This window comes from Bos taurus, chromosome 20 (assembly GCF_002263795.3).
Source record: "Bos taurus isolate L1 Dominette 01449 registration number 42190680 breed Hereford chromosome 20, ARS-UCD2.0, whole genome shotgun sequence".
NCBI lineage: Eukaryota > Metazoa > Chordata > Mammalia > Artiodactyla > Bovidae > Bos > Bos taurus.
Genome location: NC_037347.1, coordinates 31,631,518 through 31,644,509, shown reverse-complemented (window position 1 = coordinate 31,644,509; position 12,992 = coordinate 31,631,518). Strand labels below are relative to the sequence as shown.

The following is a 12,992-nucleotide window of genomic DNA, read 5'->3' as shown; positions in this document are numbered from 1 at the left end:
CAAAGGAGAAGCAAGGAGGCAGTAGGAGGGGAGCTATCAGGATAAAATCAAATCCTATACCCACTGGGTGGGCAACCCACAAACTGGGGAAATAGTAATACCAAAGAAGTTATCACACTATTGTGAAGGTTCTAGGCCACACATAAGGCTTCCCAGCCTGGGAATCCAGAAAGGGACTGGGGATCCCCAGCGAATCTGACTTTGAAGGCCAGAAAGATTTGATTACAGGACTTCCACAGCACTGGGGTAAACAGAGACTCCACTCTTGGAGGGCACAACAAAACCTTGTGCACACTAGGACCCAGGGGGAAGGAACAGTGACCCCACTGGAGACTGAGCCAGACCTACCTGTGAGTGTTTGAGGGTCTCCTGCAGAAGCATATGTTGGCAGTCATGTGCTGTCAGCTGCAAGGATGGGGGCACTGGCAGCAGCGGTCCTGAGAGATGTGTGTTGGCATAAGTCCTCTTGGAGGTTGCCATTAGCCCTATCATAGAGCCTGTAGACTCCAGGACTGGGTCACATCAAGCCAAACCACTAACAGGGTGGGAGTACTGTGGTACCTGTCAGTAGACAATTGGATCAAAATTTTACTGAGCACAGCTCTGCCCACCAGAGCAAGACCCAGTTTCCTCCACAGCCAGTCCCTCCCATCAGAAAGCTTACGCAAGGCCTCTTATCCTCAGCCATCAGAGGGCAGACAGAAGAAATGGGAACTACACTCCCGCAGCCTCCAGAACAAAAACCACAATCACAGAAAGCTAACCAAAATTAAAAAAAAAAAAAGAATTATGTCCCAGATGAAGGAATAAGATAAATCTCCAGAAAAACAACTAAATGAAGTGGAGATAGGCAACCTGCCAGAAAAAGAAGTCAGAATAATGATAGCAAAGATGATCCAGGATCTCAGAGAAAGAATGGAGAAGATGCAAGACATGTTTACCAAAGACTTAGAAGCACTAAGGAACAAATAGAGATGAGCAATACACTAGAAAGAATCAATAGCAGAATAACTGAGGCAGAAGAACAGGTAAATGACCTGAAAGACAGAATGGTGAAAATCACTGCAAAACAGACTATAGAAAAAAGAATGAAAAGAAATGAAGGCTCATTATACTTAGGCCATGTGAAGCCAGAATTTGACCTCCTTCTCTCCCTGGCTGCATTAATCTTATTCTATGGTGAGCCCTTAAATTGATATTCTCTTTTGATGATGACCCCTCCTCTAGATTTTGCATGATTTTCTCACATAACTCAGATCTAAGTTGAAAGGACACTCCCATATCTCTAAAAATTCTATCTTGACCCTTGCAAGATAGGAGGAGCACCCTCCCAAAAACATTCTTTCAATTAGTTTATAACCATTCTTGATACACTAAAATAACCTTATAAATTTACTTGTTGACATGTTTACTGTCTGTTCTTCCCATGAAAGTATCTGGCACTTCATGGCAGATCTCACTGTCTGCTGGGTTTTGTGTTTATACCCAGGACCACGTGCATAGGTAGCATATTCATGCTAGTTAAGTCTTGGGAATGAAGAAAGAATGAATACACAGAACATATTCTCCAGCCACAGGCTGAAAAAAAGAAGGGCAGATTTCTTTGAAAAGGAGAAAAATATCTTTCTTGGAGGGAATTGTTTGTTTTTCCATGCTATTCTCAGAAGATGCTACTAGACTTACTGTAACTTTCTAATGCTAACACAACCCAACCACTCAAACCTGACCAAACCTTACTCAACTTAGTTTCATTGGGTGGCATTCAAGAAGGGCATATTTAGATATTTCTTCTCACCAGTCCTGGCATCCTGAAGCAATGTGCAATATAAGTTACCACATCCATGTTTTAGCACCTTGTTTCTGATGCCTTAGAGGCCCTAAGCTTGAGGACTTCTGTTTCCTGCTCTTCTCTCTCTATTTGGGGACATGCTGCTTCATCCTATAGGAGAGTGAAGGTTTGGCACTTCACCTGTCTTGCTGCAAAGGTTGTCTGCAAGCAAGAGGTAGGAACCTGGCTACAGCTCCCTTCACTGAGTAGAAGCCTGTGTCTGGACAACCTCCAGGGGCTGGGCAGAGCCTCCGGGGAGTGCTCGGCTTCTGGGAGCATACTGTGTGGGAGAGATATAATGAGAGCTCAGATGCTATCTCTGTGCTATGAATAGTTGGGAAGCTTCCAAAAAGGCCTGCCTGGGAGTTGACACTTGGGTTCCTGCCTGGTCCCACTGCAGCCCCAGAGAAGCTGAATACCCAGAAAAGCCACAAAACTCCATTGCAGGAGGTCAGAGGGTGCCCACAGGGTAAGGACCGGGATTTCTGTCTTCTCTAAGCCTACGTGGGGGGTGACCTCAGTGTTTTTTCCCCTAACTTGGTTAAAACCATCTCCTTGAATTCAAAGTCCTGTTGTTATAGTCACTGCCTGCCCAGTGTTCAGTCCCCCTAGTATACCTTCAGCCTCTGGGACAGCTTTTCAAAATCATACCTTCCATTTATTTCTTCTGTGCTTTCCTGGTGGCTCAGACGGTAAAGAATCCGCCTGCAATGTGGGAGACCTAGGTTTGAGCCCTGGGTTTGGAAGATCCCCTAGAGGAGGGCATGGCAACCCACTCCAGAGCTCTTGCCTGGAGATTCCCCATGGACAGAAGTCCTCTGGGGAATCTCCAGGCCTGGCAGGCTACAGTCCATGGCGTCGCAGAGTCGAATACGCGAGACGAAGCACAACCATTTATTTCTAGGGCTGTGTAGTTTTGGATCATGCTGATATAACCATAATTTTTTAAATCATGTTAAAGGATGATCCCGAGGTTGCTCGCTGGCCGGCAGCAGTGTGCACTCGCTCTTTCTCAGTACTTTTAAGCGTCCCGGGACGTCGTTTTCTGAGTCTGTTATTGGCGCACCGGAAAGGCGGTTTATCCTTCCAACCAAAGTGTTTCCGAACATGCACCAAACCTTCTCCACTCTCCCCGCTTTCTCGCCAGCAGCACAGCTACTTGAGCAGCCCGGGGATATTTCCTTTCGTAAAAGCAGTAAGTTGCCCAGAAACCGCCGTGCGACACAGAACTCACCTTCCAGTTCGACCGCAGCTCAGGGCGTGGGAAAGCTCTCCACAATCGAACCCCTAAGTTCTCCCAGGACACCTTCCCCACCCCTGTTACCGGTGGCACTTTGGTTGTACTGAGCCCGAAGCCTTTCTATCACAGAACACGTTTGCATGCAGTCATTTTCTCGGTGGCCTCGGTGCTCCTCCTGCGTCCCTGCGCGGTTCCTTGCTCCCGGGCCGCGTTGATTGGAGCCAGCGCAAGTTGCGGCGCCGGCGCCCGTATTTTGCGAATCGCGGCTGGAGAAAGCTAGTCAGCGTGGTTTCCTGAGCAAAGCGAGTCGCCATTCAGGACCAGCGCCTGCGATTTCTCAGTCGTAGAAAGCCGGGCTTTAACCTTGCTCTCGGGATTTTTTAGTCTGAGCAAGCCGGACTGGAGGGATTCCTTAGGGTAGCAAGTCGCCTTTCATTGCGGCCTGCGAGTTTTCAGTCGTAGCAAATTCCGGTTTCAGAACAGCAAGTTCTGGCTGGCGGTTCCTGGTTTGCGGTGCCGCCGAAGCTCTAAAGCCAAAGTATGGGCCCGGCGGGCCGATCCCTCCCCTATGTGGTCGCTTTGTGGGACCTCGCAAAGCTCGTGTCTGCCTGATGCCCTTGGACGGTGGTGGAACGATGAGATTAGCCTCGTGCGATTGTAGCCCTTAGTGGCAGTGTGTGTGTGTGTGTGTGTGTGTACGCGCGCGCGCGCGCACTCTCAGTCGCTCAGTCCAACAGGACTCTTTACGACACCATGGACTGTAGCCTGCCAGGTTTCTCCATCTATGGGATTGTCCAGGCAAGGATACTGGAGTGGGTTGCCATTTCCTACTCCAAGGGAGCTTCCCAACCCAGGGACTGAACCTATGTCTCCTCCATTGGCAGGTGGATTCTTTACCATTGAGTCACCTGGGAAACCCTTAGTTTTGTTTAAGTGGCCCAAACCCGTTATGTCCCATAGGGGGATTTTCAAGCCTTATCTATATTTTATTTCCTTTCATCCCACTTCATTCATCTCATTTTATCCCCTGCAACTCTCATCTTTCCTGAGAGTTGCTGCTGCTGCTAAGTCTCTTCAGTCGTGTCCGACTCTGTGCTACCCCATAGACGGCAGCGCACCAGGCTCCCCCGTCTCTGGGATTCTCCAGGCAAGAATACTGGAGTGGGTTGCCATTGAGTTAGCAGCCCTCATTTCTCAGTGTCCGCTCTTTTTAGTGCCTTGAAAGCTCCCAAATGAATAGTTGTCTTTGAACACAACGCCGCTGAACTGTGGCGACCTGGCTGGGTCCCTGCACTGGCCCCATTAGAGGCTCTGTGTCAGAGTTTTGGAGGTTGCGGCCCTGGCCAGTACACTGGACCGGAGTTTTCTCAGAACTTGCCATTAGAGCCAAGTTGGCACTTTCTCAGGGTCGCAGCCCCTCAGCCATCCCCATCCTCAGAGCGAGTGGCCAGAAGCAATGTACTTGCTTAGAGCTCGTTTCAATTTGGCAAGTTCCACATTAACCTCTGCTTCCCATTTCACTCTTGTACAAATCACAAGTCTTACAAGTTGTAGTATGTCCCGCTCAGCGATTTTCAGGGTGACCAACACTGATTTAGCAAGAGTGACAGTAACCATTTAATGATAGTGTTACTAATCAGGGTTCCTGGCCTTTTTAATCAATAAAAATTGAAGAGAGGCTAGATGAGAAATTCAGGCAAGTCTTTACTGGGGCCCCTGCTGCAGAAAGTGGGAGCTGAGAACTGGCTTTCTCAAGGAGGTGGGGCAGCTGGTTCCTTATATGGGGTGAGGATAGGGGTGTGCCCAGGGGTTGGTGGATTGGGTGGTTTACCAACCGCTTAGAGAGCGTCGTGGGCAAGGAGCATGAGCAGTACCCTACTCTTGCTCTCCGCTCTGTGTAAGTAGCAGGTGTGATTTTAGGTCTCTTTGTGTCTCCTTGTCCAGAATTTGCCCCAACTGGACAGGCACGCGGTTCTTTTTAGTCCCTTATAGTTTCTTTGTATCTTGGTGCCTCTGGAGGAGACATTTTTGTCCAGGTGCAAGCATTGCAGGACTGCAGCAAAGGGTCCCAGGTCTTAGGCCATCGCAGTAGACTATACCTATCCACGGTGTCTGCTGTCTCATCTTTGTAGAGTTAGCTTCTCTGAAAGGTTACTGCTGCTGCTGCTGCTAAATCGCTTCAGTCGTGTCCGACTCTGTGCGACCCCATAGACGGCAACCCAACAGGCTCCCCCGTCCCTGGGATTCTCCAGGCAAGAATACTGGAGTGGTTTGCCATTTCCTTCTCCAATGCATGAAAGTGAGAAGTGAAAGTGAAGTCTCTCAGTCGTGTCCGACTCAGCGACCCCATGGACTGCAGCCTACCAGGCTCCTCCATCCATGGGATTTTCCAAGCAAGAGTACTGGAGTTGGGGTGCCATTGCCTTCTCCCTGAAAGGTTGGCTTGCATAAATTCTTTTTCGGTGTGGATTGCTCTGCAATCGGAGAGATCGTGTTGTTTTGTTTTTACTTGATTCTGCTCCTGAGGACTTATTCTCATTTGTATTATTATAATGTAAGTGTAGTTTTCCACCGAGTCGCTGGGTCTGTCTGCGCTCAACGGTAACCCTCTGGGGCACATCCGGATCTTGCGCCGCCAGTGAATGGTCTGGGAGCCAAGGTTGCGGGCGGTTCCAGCCGCCCAGCCGGGGGTTTCTCAGCCGCACTTAGGCCTGCAGCGCCGAGCCGGCGCTTTCTCTTTGGCATCCAACCTCCCGGCACTAAAGGGAACTTCTCTCCCTCGCGTGGGCCCCAGGTCCCCTGTGCTGTCACGTCTCGGCCCTAGCACCGCTCGGTTCGTGCCGCCTGGTCGGCGTCGCGGCGCCGGGATTCGCCCCGACCTGGGGATCTATTAACATTTTCGCTGGGAGACAGACGGGCTGCCATTTTTCGGACACAAGGAGAGTCTGCTACCCGCTGGGTGTCTTGTTGGCGGCGGCACCGTTCCTTCTTCCAAACCCGATGTTTCTCGGCCGCTGACCGCTAGGATCTCAGAGTTTCTCAGTGACTTTCCCGACGCCAGGCCTCCCCAGCCTCACCTCCCTAAAGAAAGGGGAGTTGAACTAGAATATAGACGCCCTGTCCCGGGCTGGTGTGGGGCGCCGAGTTAGAATCAGGTCCAGCACCGTCTAAACGCTCGGTGAATGTTAACTACAAGTCTTCTTAGAATCGTTCTCCTACTGCGATTTCTCGGGGACCAAAATAGTTCCAGAGGATTGAACTCACTGGTGATTGAAAATCTGTATTCTCTTCCCCGGGCGCCGTCTCCTATAATCTCTTCGTCTCCCTTGGCTAGTGTCTGGCACCCCACACTCCCCCTCCCTTCACTGACAGGACTCTGTGTGCGCAGTTGTAGACGTGAGTGCTGTGACTCCGTTGTTACAAAGCTGCGACCCAGAGAAAGGGCCAGCTCGGCTCTGGTGGAAGCTACTAAGAAAACACCGGCCCAGTGCACTAGCCCAAGGGCGATCGACAAAACGCTGCCCCAGAGACCTAAGGGTGGCGGCACCCAGCAGGCGGGCACAGCGCAGATCGCAACGCTGTGTCCAAAGGCACATGTCAGTTTTGGAGCTTTTTGAGGGTGCTGTCCACTAGAAACTGAGAACCGAGTTTCAAAAGAGTTTGAAATATTGAAAGATGGGAGGTGCAGGGGATAAATGGCATGAATAAGGTCGGGTAAAAAGAAAGAAAACATAGACCTGCCGTGAAAACTCCCCTGATGGAGAAAACTGAATAAGGCACGTAAGCAAAACTAAATCGAGTTTATTCAAAACACAGGGATAATATAACTCAGCCTATTTCTTACAAATGCTTTTGAAAGTGATTTTTTTTTTTTTTAACTGTTGTTATCTTCTTAAAACGAAGTAGGATAATCACTTTAACCAGTCCCCTGCTCCCTGGAAACCCGGAGCATAATAACCAAGCGTTGTAAAGGTCAGTTTCCTCATGTTCACTTTATAAGCTGCCCTGAGACATCAAGCCTCTGAGCTTCATACCAGTTTTGAATTTGAAATCTTCCCTTTTGAGAAGTTTGTTTCTTCTTCAATAAAATATTTATATGCAGTAAAGCTCTCTGAATTTTCTTTTAAGGATTCTTGTTGTTAAAATAGGGTAGGAAGTAATCTGAAGCTGGTGAGTAACTGCAAGAGGTACCCATGGAGCCCATTGTGCTCACTGATTTCTGACTGATTTGAGATCTCAGGTCTTCTCCCTTTGGTTGAGCTCTCCAATTCTGTTGAGGGGCCTTTGTGGAAGCTTCTTGGTAACTCAGTCTACTCTGTTCAAAAAGGAGGTATCTCATGATTCTCTGTTTTTTGAAAAATGGCCTGGCAGTGTTGTGGCCTTAGGGAATAAATGCAAAGATGGGTTCCATTGGTACAAAACTAGAAATACGATCTTGTGCCTTTTTGGGAAATGTGTCAACTATTGATGATCTGTGAGGAAATAAAATTTCTATTTCAAGGCAGGACAATAAAATTTAACATAAAACTCTCTTTCCCTTCATGCTCCCCTTTTCAGCCTCCTCTTTCCCTCCTAGTGTGCATCCTGTGATACACACCAGCCAGACCTCCTGAAAGAGGGGAATGCCTGTTCCACAGCAGAGATATTTCCCCCTCTTTTTGTGACCCTAGCAATGCAACTTCTTAAAGATGACCATTCTTTTCCAACTCCATAGGGGGTCATAGTGATATACTGCTTGCTTTGTGTTTACTTGGACAATGTATCTTTGGTGAACTTAATGTAAAGTGTCATTTTGTAAGCTCCTTTGTCTCAAAAATGTATATGACTATGCCTTGGGCTGCTAATAGGAGGAAGTGTTCTCACAGCTTCTAAGGGTCTATCTCCTGGGTTACAATCCACAGTTTGACTTGAATCAAATTCTCTTTTGCTTCTTGATTGTTAATTGAATTTCTGTCAATATTTGCTTGGCATAGTTGGCAGGATACAAGAGACACCCAACAGAGGAAATCTGGACTGTACCCCGAACAGGAACAGGTGCTCGGACACATGCCCTGCCCTTTGAGCTTAACCGGCTTTTCGGTATTCCTTTTCACTATTTATCTTTTGGGTAAATTCTCCTGATATCCCGGCATCATTGCTTTAAATTTAAAGTTTAAATGACATACAAAGTTTCACTCAAGCCGTTTTCCTTGGGACTTGGCGTCCCAGGTGAGTACTGACATTCCCTATGCTGGGACGGGAAAGGGGGGGTTGGAGTGAACAAGCTTAGTTGCCTTTTTAATTTTTGACTTAAGTTGGAAAGACTGTGTATCTGTGGTCTGAACAAACCGTTTGCTAGTGAGAGACAGCCGGCTCAGCTCCGAAGAAAAAGGACCCTTGTTCCTCCCAGCTATAAGGCGTTCTCCAGCGACTGAGAACCCAGCAGAAGTGTCTGAGGGTTAGTCCTCATGAAGGGAGGCAGGGATCCCGCGATCGAGCCGGCTGGGCTGCCGCGGGCTATGTCCGCGGCTCAGGGACCCCGGCTGTCCGCGCCTTGCCCGCCCCCAGGACGACCGCTGACCCGCCGGGCTGGAAGCGCCAAGCCGGCCCAGGCCAGCCGCGCCTCCCAGCTCCTCCATGTCCAGCCGCCAGGCGAGCTGGCCGCAGCCGCCCTGCTCGCCCTCGCTGCGGACCCAGTCTGCCTGCCTGCCGTGCTGGCGGCCGCGGGTTCGAGGCCGCCTGGATGCCCGAACCAGACTCCAGGATGCAGGGCTTCTTGCTGGAAAGCGGAGCTGGCTCTTCTGCTGCTGGGCCTGCTGGAGCCACATAGCCGTCAAACTGGCCTTGCCACCTCCTGAGCCCATCTACCACGATGCTGGCAACCTTCCCTGGCCTCGGTCGCCGCCACCGCCCTGGCCCAGCCGCACAGCAGCCGCCAGAGGAGGGCGCGGGGCCTGGAGCGTGCAACCTGCGCCAGAGCGAGAGCGCACACTTGGAGGTGCTCCCGGTGCGAGCTGAATGCCGTTCAGGTTTTCTAGCGCACCCCTAGGGACAAGCGGCTAGGCTGCATGTTCCTGTGCTGGGCGCCTTCAGCCGCTGCACGCTGTTCTCTCCCACCGCAATGCCGCGGGCCTGGGCCAGATGCGTAGCTTCTATTGATACATCGGCCTCCGCTCGCGTATCAACTGCAACATTTCCTTACCACGACTAGGGCTACGGCATCAGCCTGGGCAAGCCCTCTACACTGATACCGACGCCACCTGGCGGGCGCTGCACCCAATATGGCGTTAAGTCCTGAGAACATCATCTCGTATGGTCATAGCTTTTGGAAGTTCCCACCCAGTGGTAGAACTGACCTCCAGGTATGAGTGTGCAGTTGTAATTTTCCATTCGCCGCTGATGTGTGGATTGCGTGTGGCTTTTCCCGATACCAGTAAAACATACTGCGTTGATGCTTTCCCTAACATTGACAAGTATTTAAAGTCACCTCTCCCATACTTGCGCTGTACACAGGACGAAGTCATGGCTATGTACCTACGAGTGCTTTCCCGGGGCCGTGGAGCCCCTCTGGGTCAAAGGGACCGGGATAATGACATACAGTTTTATATATACAATACCTAGAAAGACTACGACAGTTCATATCTCACGAACTTCCTAATTCCTGAATATGACTTGATTTTACTTCATCAACTGTGAACGTGCTTCAACTGGATGGCTGTCATGGGCCTGATAACCACGAGGAAATGCCCAGCGTTTGGGGGCGTCCTAATCAAAGAGCTGAGGACATCTTGGTCTTTGGTATATAGAGGTTCTTCTAACCCACACATCATGTTAAACCGAACAGTTGTGATTTCCAGCTTTGTTGCCTTGTGGAATGGAAAGGAGAGCTGAGTGGGGGGATGGTTTTCTTGTGCTTTAAGAAGGATGCTCACACCCCTTTCTCCACCTTGCCCGTGAGGTGGGAATCATTTATGTAGGACTTAACCTCTCTCCAAATAGGTTTTGGGGTCTCATTTCCCTGGTGGCTCAGAGGTTAAAGCGTCTTCTTGCAATGCGAGAGACCTAGGTTCTATCCCTGGGTCGGGAAGATCCCCTGGAGAAGGAAATAGCAACCGACTCCAGTACTCTTGCCTGGAGAATCCCATGGACGGAGGAGCCTGGTGGGCTACAGTCCATGGGGTCCCAAAGAGTTGGACACGACTGAGCAAATCCTTAGTTTAGTAGTAGTAACCTCTCTCCACCAGTGTTCTCAGTATTTGACCCTTTCAGCCACCTGATTCATGGCTCTAATCCATTGTGAAGCTGTGGTAGTGTAACTGGAAACCACTGTGATGAAAATTCCTTTGTTAATTTTTGTTAACATGCTGATCTTTACCCCACACAAATCAAATTAAAGGATGATTTATTGGAACAATTGTGAACAGCTTCATCAAGTAGAACAATATAACTGGAGTCTTCTTATATAAAAGTAAACAGGATTTTTAAAGCATGAATTTATTACTAGTCCACAGAGTTTTAATATTTTGATCACCTGATTAGTCTAACAAAGAATCTAGCCCACTGTCCTTCGGTAAAGTCCTCCTTGTAGGTTTCTTTAAAGTGCTGTACATATTTGCAATTGCATTGTGCACAGATTGTTAATGGGTAATTTTCTTTTGTCAGGCGTCAACAACAAAACTGCAAATTTATTTGTAATGTAAATGACTGAATACATTTTCTTAATATGTTTTACTCCTATATTTTGCTATTAAAAATGTTAGAACATTTCTGAGACAAAAATTACAAGTTTATGCTTTGAAAAAATTATGTAATTAAAATTTCACTAAATTTATAGTTCAGGAGTTACTTGGGTTTGACACAGGAGTTGTGCCAATAAGCATCAGAAGTGTAAAAATACTAAAACTGCTACACTACTTGTATTGGTTGGGGTTTGGATTTGAGGGGGTCTTTGGTTTTATTAAAATAATTTTCTTCCCCCAATTTGAAAGCCTTAAATGTACTGTAAGCCTTAGATTGCTGTCCAGTCGGATTAAGATTGATTGCCAGTTTGTATACTGTTGCTTGGACATGACACAGTAGTTGGTCATGGAATAAAGGATGCATGGATCAGAAAGAAATTTTAAAAGGAATTCTGAAAAAAGAGTTTTATGCATGGTGAACACTCTATAAAAATAGATTGAATTCAATCAAGTGAATGAATTTTAATAGTGAAGTTGTACAAAACTAGACTTGCCTTTTCCCTTACTAAGAGGACAAAGTTTTCTTGAAACACTGATCTTTTTTGATAAATAGATTGTAAACTTTCTTTACTAACTCTTATGCAATCTGTTGTAATTTTCTGTATTTGCCTTTGAAATCTTTTATTGTCGCTTTGGTTAAATGACTAAGTGGTGTTTCACAGTGACTATGATCCTAGTTAGCCAAATGTTAAAAATCCTTCTGATATTCAACAAACTTTTTCAAATCAAATTCTGAATAAAGTTCTTTTGACCTCTGGTTAATTTTGGAATGCTTGAATGTGTCCCTGAACATCTCAAAGAGAGATAGTAAACTAATTAGGCTTATTTGGTATGCTAAATTACCTGGAAAATATTGACAAATAGTGATAAATCTTCTTAGGTTATAAAGTTCTAGAAATTATATGATCTTTCCTAAAACTTGAAATGTTGTAGTATGTTCTCAATCATTTCCAGTTATTATCAAAATGTTGTATGTCACAGAAATAGCCAAATTTCCTTGACAACTGTATTATAACCAGATCTTTAGCTATGTTTCTTGTCTTTTGTCATTTATAGTCATTATCTCACTCTGATGCTTTTACAAAAATCTATGTAGATGACTTGCTTTTATGCTTGTAAACTAAATTTGAGGAGCTGGAGGGGTACAGTCCTAGCAATCACAAAGAGTCCAACAAGACAGCACATTTCTCATTCATAATCTCAGGCCTGCCTATACTCTGATTTTAGATTTTTAATTTTTTTCCTTGAATTTCCTTTTCTTTGTGCCAGCTTGTCCTTGTCCCTAGGATTCCAAAGTTTAGCAGTCTTCTGGTTTCTTTATCTGCTATTTCTATCCATTTCACACCCTATTCTGATGAGCTTTCCCATCCCGTGTGAGCAAAACCAGAGGAATAGTTTCAGCAGAAATCTCAGGGGTCCTAAGATGCTTAGGCTCTGCTTCCAGCATTATTGGAACTGGCAATGGTGGTCCCTGGGGCAGGAGCTGAGCTGTAATGCTTGGAGGTGTCCAGGACACTAGAGTGTCCATGCTCAGTTCGCAGAGTCGGGAAACTCCGGCTGATGATGAGATCCCTCATCAACAGATCTCCTCCACAGCGTCCACCTCTTCTGGGGACTCCTTTTATGGATCCTTATGACTCTCGGGAGTGGGGCTCTAGGCTGCTTCTATACACTGCCGCAGGATGCACTGCATTCTGAATCTGTGTCACCGACAGTTGCAATGCACAAACTCACAGAGACCAGAAAACAAATCTCACTCGAAGTCCTGGAGGTCCCAAGAGAGTGGATTCACCCTGGGATAGGATCAAAAGGTGACATCTCCTGGCTCCCTCATCCTAGATCATTCTTTAAGTGTCCCCTCCACCCACTAGCTTCCCAGGTGGTGCTAGTGGTAAAGAACCTGGCTGCCAATGCAGGAGATGTAAGAGACATGGGTTCGATCCCTGGGCCAGGAAGATCCCCTGGAGAAGGGCACAGCAACCCTCTCCAGCATTCTTGCCTAGAGAATCCCATGGACAGAGGAACCTGGTGAGCTACAGTCCATAGGGTCACAAAGAGTCAGACACGACTGAAGTGAACTTACCCACCCCCACAACCCCCATTGCCATTTCCCTGGGCAGGACCTGTGCTTCAGTCTCTGCTCCAGCACTACCAGTACAGTGCTCTATGTCAGCTGGTCTGAGAGCTATGCACTGGAACAGAACTT

At 47.6% G+C, this 12,992-nt stretch overlaps 1 pseudogene; it reads left to right on the top strand.

Moving 5' to 3' along the window:
* Window positions 1-8,790: 8,790 nt before the first annotated feature.
* On the top strand, window positions 8,791-9,712 carry LOC112442971 (alpha/beta hydrolase domain-containing protein 17C-like; annotated as a pseudogene).
* Window positions 9,713-12,992: the final 3,280 nt, after the last annotated feature.